At 35.9% G+C, this 5,565-nt stretch overlaps 1 long non-coding RNA gene across 1 annotated transcript in view; it reads right to left on the minus strand.

The window, feature by feature from the left end:
• Window positions 1-1,178: 1,178 nt before the first annotated feature.
• The window catches only part of LOC118598282, a 47,790-nt gene continuing 43,403 nt past the window's right edge, over window positions 1,179-5,565 (minus strand). Inside the window, exon 3 of the long non-coding RNA XR_004947406.1 lies at window positions 1,179-1,528. This is a non-coding gene — a long non-coding RNA (uncharacterized LOC118598282). The remainder of the gene's footprint in view (window positions 1,529-5,565) is intronic.

The raw sequence follows: 5,565 nt of genomic DNA on the forward strand, positions 1-5,565 counted from the left end.
TTATTGAACTTCAATGTTACTTATTAAGATTTCCTAAAAAAATAATTCAAGTCAGAAAATACTGTATTTAGCGCAAATCAGAGCATAATTAAACTCCAATTTACTTGAATTACTTTTTAAACCTGTCACCAAAACTGTAAAAAAGAAAGAAAAATCTAAATGCTTTTTCCATAAGCCTCTTTGTGTTTTCAAATACAAAAAAATCAGAATGACTTAAAATAATCATTCTGATTTTTCTGTGTTGCTTTCTTCTTTCTCTCCTCTTTGCTTTATCCTTCCCTCCAGCCATTCACACCACCTGCAGTGTCTGTGATAAGTGACCACCAATGCATCTCTGCACTCCTATACCAAGAATTCAATTAGGAGAAGCACAAACTCAGAATTACTTTTCATTAAGCAGAAAATATAATTTAAAATAGCATTTTGGTGGATACTTTTTTCTCACACTGTAAGTTTTTTAACAACAAATTAGTGTGGTTTATCAAAAAGAAAGTAATAAGCTGTCCTAAATATGATATTGTTTTTATTACATAAGATTTTTACAGCGGTTTCCATATGTGAAGTTAAAACCCAAAGTTATCGTGTTCAATACATCAGAACTATGAAAAACAGCCCGAATACATAATACACTAATGAGGGATAGCAACAGTGGCAAAACTAGAACATTTTACACAGGTGGGGAGGGCAGAAGACTTTGTTAGAGTGGCAAATAATAACAGCTCAGTATAAAGCCATTAGAAAAAAAGGAACCAAAATACAAATTTCAAAGTTTTATCATTGAAGCAGATAATTAGAGGGGCAAATATTTTGTTTAAAATTCTTGCTTTTGTCATTTTTGCAATGCTTAAAGAAGCTCTGAGTCTGTGTTGAGAAAAATGGACTTAATTGGCTTCCTTTCACTGGAACTGGAGGTAAGTCATTTTCTATGGGTGACATCACACCCGCTCTGTCCAATTCTTTATATACAGTGAATGGTTTCTATGGTAAATCGAGAATTATCTGGATTACAGCACTCTATGTTGTGTTGCACAACTGTGATACACAAAATCAAACTGAGTTAAAGTTTTGGGAAATGTGTGTTGCGTAATAAAACACACAAAACACACAAAACGAGAGTTGAAACTTAAAAAAGCAGGTCAGAATGTTTGTACAGTTCTGTTGCTCTTAAAAAAATCCGGAATGTTTTTGATTTTTTTAATATTTTTTAGAATCTATTTGAGCCACCTGTAATTTTTGAATTGGACTCTTCTTTCTTTAGACCAGCTCTGAACTTTTACTGGAATGAGCTCCATGTGTCAGATCTCTGTCCCCCGAGGCGGAACTTCTGTCATCTGCTTCACGCTCTTCTCTGAGTGTCTGTCATGACCAAAAGTTTTTCTAACCCTTTTAAAATCTATTTTTTTAGTCTCTAAGACAAACTTTGTGTTCTTTTTTCGCTCAACTATGTTATTCCTTCCACTTGTTTTGGCCTTTTCCTTTCTTCTCCTTTCCCTCTCCTTCGTGCTGTTAGCGTCCCCCTGGGTTTTTGCTGCAAGGCATGGAAGAGGAGCAGAGACAGAGAGCATTTAGTAATGGCTTCTTAATGGGCTTGTCGACAGCCACATTAGAGCGCACAGGCAGTGGGCGAGGCCGGGCAACGATATGCCAAGCCAGATGCCATGCCAGCTGTAGCACTCCTCGCTCTCGCTCACACTCTCATTTGTAATCACATTTCTCATATGGATGAACGCCATGTGCGTAAAGAAGAGAACGCAGGCGGAAACAGGTTAACTTCACTTTGACATACTATTTTCTTATCTCCAGCTTTCATTCTGGTGTGGTTTTGACCTTTTTATCCTCACTTTATTCAAATTTGCCCAGTTTTAATCCAATTTTAAGCAAAATTAAGTGACTGTTAGTCTTAATATTTGCAACTGCCTGACATTTAGGAAGCAACCTTAGATTTAATTTTTGCAATAATATGTATATTTTTTGCACATTTTAAATACATCTAATATTAACCACTATATGGGATATTTATGACACTGATGGGGTCAAATGCATGTTACAATAAGTGCACAGAATAAGTGCACAAAGCTAAAAACTTAATTTTAATGCAGTGGCCTTTTACGAGGCACAACAAATCAAAACCATCAAGAGTTTTAAAGAACACTGTGCTAAAGTTTTACTTCATTTCTTTATAGAAATATTTGTTATTTAGCAGGTTTTTTATTTTTGGAAAAAGTGAAATACATTCATCCACATGAATAAATAATCTGTGCACTAAAAAAAAGAGTTAAAACATAGGTAATTCTTTTAATTTTGGAAAAAAAGAGACCTGCAGGACTCAAAGGAGGAGGAAGTGATGGAAGACAGAGAAAGGAAGCCATTATTAAAGAAATAATTGGATGATTAAATCAATTAATGAATGTTAATGTGCTACAGTGCAACAAGGGTGAATGTCATTGCCAAAGGTCTAAAGGTCTCCAGTAGGGGGAGCTACACATCAGTGACTGCAGACCTTGTCAAAGACCTTTGATCACCGCAGTGATGTGTGCATGTGTGCACAAACTCTGGTGAAGAATGAATAGTTAGAAGGTGGTTCTTTGTTTTCACATCTGATCTGATCTTGTTGCTACCACCCCGCATTTCCCTGTGTCAGCGATGATCAAGTTTGATGCGAATGCAAAGGGAAACTGCGGCGTGTGTGTATGTGTGAGTCGAGCTGTGTGATTGTTTATGTATTGGCAGCTGATAGCATTTTAGCCTTTATACGGGGTAGCAACCCTCTAGACTGTATCGACAACTGCCAATTGTCACTTCAGTGACTGACAGCTCTGTATTGATGGAAGGGATCTGCTGACAGAGAGATGGAGGACAAAACAAAAGAAACAGAGCACAGCTGGTGAAGAGAGGTAGAGCCGACAGGTGAGAGGAAGAGGAACAAAGGTTGGGAGCGCTGATATCTGTTGAACTTTTTCAAGGTTATAAAGGAACGACAAAGAAAAGTCTCTCACCTTGTTCTGTTTAAAGTTCTTTTTGAAAAATTTCGACCATATAAAACGTTTTTTCTATACAATCTAGCAGCTAAGAAACCAATCATCACATTTTTGTCACTAAAGCTGATATAATCGTATAATCATATAATAATGAAGGCATAACTATACTTTTAGTCAAACACGATTCAGTTTTTCTCCACAGCCTTTGATTTATCCTTTTTTCTTCCTACAATAGACAACTGCTCTGTTAAACAGCTGCAGACTAAAACCAACACGTTAAATGATAAAATACTTAATTTTCACTCCTGTTTTTTCCTTAACAATGAAAGATATATATTTCTGTTGACCTTTGAAGCACACCTCACATAACAAATATATATTGTGTACTCATTCACACACATACACATGCACACATATGTGACTAAAAGTCTGTGCACGTTGTTTCACCTCAGGAAACTTGTGGCTTATTCCATTAGTGGGAGGAGATGGTATGTAAATGAAGAAAGACAGCTGGCGGTGAAGGAGCGAGCCTGTGGGGTTCACCGCATAACAGACACACAACGATACTTTTTTATACGCATACAGATGTTTTCTCTGTAACAAAGTAAGCTTGACCTGTGTGAGTGTGCCATAAAGGTTTTTAACTTTTATACACTATTTTGATACACAGCACAGAAAATTAATCAGTGGTAATTAATCAATTAATAACCTGAAGCTTTTTTTTTTTTTTAATGCCCTGAAAGACAAAGTTGTGTGAAGGTAAAGTTGTCATGACCCGAAACCCCTCCTTGACTTTTGAAAAGGTGTTCTGGCCGTTTTACTCCACACCATTCCCTTTGGTCTCACAAGGACAACTGAAACCACAATGCATTTAAAGAAAAAGAAGCCATTCTTTTCCGCGTTTTTTACCATGGAAATTTGTTTAAGCCAAATAACTTGTTTGTTTACACTTTATTGGGACTCATCTGTCCTTTTTTTTAGGTCAAAACAAAGTTTATGCATTAAGAAATTAGCCATGTGACCATCGACTGCAACTCATATCAGTTTCACATCATGGTCAATACATTTTATACACCTGGAAAACCAGGTAGGTACTGGCTATAATCCCATTGTGGTGTGTGATCCCTTTGCAGGACTCTCCTGTCATCTCACACAAAAATACACACACACACACAAAACGGATAATCTTGTTAGTAACTGAGATGGAGTCCAGAAGGGGATTAGATTTTATAATAACTAACAGCACATTGTCAATTATTTTATTTATATATTTTTGAGGGAAAAAATGTCAACCCTACATGTGTTCTTTTCCTTTTCTTAATCATTTCTAAATGTTTCTGTTGCGGCCTCGGGAGCAGTTGATGAGGTGTTTATTCACCGTGTCCCTTAGCTTTCACTAAAAATGTTACTTTGTTTCTCCCTCGTGGCAGCTTTGCATAAAATTGCAGCCAAATTAAAGCCAAAGCTGCCCATCTGTGACTGAAGATAGCTGTGAGGAAATAGCTGCAGATGTGTTTTCAGGAGCCTGAAAGCTACTAAATGCTGCTGAATGTTCTTAGAATTATGTTAAACTGTCCCAAAGCACAGAAGCAGCTTGTTAATAATCAGGTTGACGGTGAAGATCCCAAAGATGAGGCGTTGTTTTCTCTCAATAAATTTGACTGACAGGACTCAAAGACTAGTTTACTTATTAGCAGGGGCGGAGCAGGGCCCCCAGCAAAAATCATTGCCCTCCACCATTTTTTGAGTCAACATTAGTATCATTATTGACAAAGATTGAGAAATCATCTGTGCAAACTTCTTCAAGACGTTTGGAGAATATTTGGACATTTAAACATCCCTGTTGTTAAGGTTCAGCATATATTTGATCTCTTATTGTGTCTTGATGTGCTTTTAAGACTTTCTACACATTTATTTTAATTTTTAGACTGCTTTACATTAGTAGTATCCACTCAGCTAAAATACCTGCTGTTTTAATATTAGTAGCAAAACTGTTTGATTCTTTCATTGTAATGGCCTCCCACTCTCCTGTTCTCAATTATCACACCTCCAAAGTCTTCTGCTCCACATATAAATGTTCGGTAACGCTTTATATTAAGGTGTGCTTGTTAAGTATTAATAAGATATTAATAAGCATTAGTAAGATGCTTATAATTTGCTTATAAGCACTTATAAAGATATTAATAAGCCGCTTATTACACCATTATCTAAATTATGGCGTGATGTCAATCCAATTAATTATATGCTTGTAAATATTTAATAAGCACTTTGTAAGCTACTTATTAAAGTATTATATATTATCAGGTTAATGGGCCGATAAGAATATGCTTATAAAGATATTAATAAGCTGCTTATTAGACTGCTATTAAATCGCAAAGCAAAAGGCCACAAACAATATGCTTATAAAGATATAAATGAACTGCTTATGTTGCTTATTACTGATGTCTAATACCAAGTTAATAAGCCACTCAGAATATGCTTGTAAATGTGTTTATACACGGCTTATTACACTAGTTTGCAGTACCCTAATCTAAAGCGTGGACCATTTGTGTTAATAAAGAAAAAACACAACAAACACTGTATGAGA

The sequence above is a fragment of the Oryzias melastigma genome, linkage group LG3, assembly GCF_002922805.2.
Source record: "Oryzias melastigma strain HK-1 linkage group LG3, ASM292280v2, whole genome shotgun sequence".
Taxonomy (NCBI): domain Eukaryota; kingdom Metazoa; phylum Chordata; class Actinopteri; order Beloniformes; family Adrianichthyidae; genus Oryzias; species Oryzias melastigma.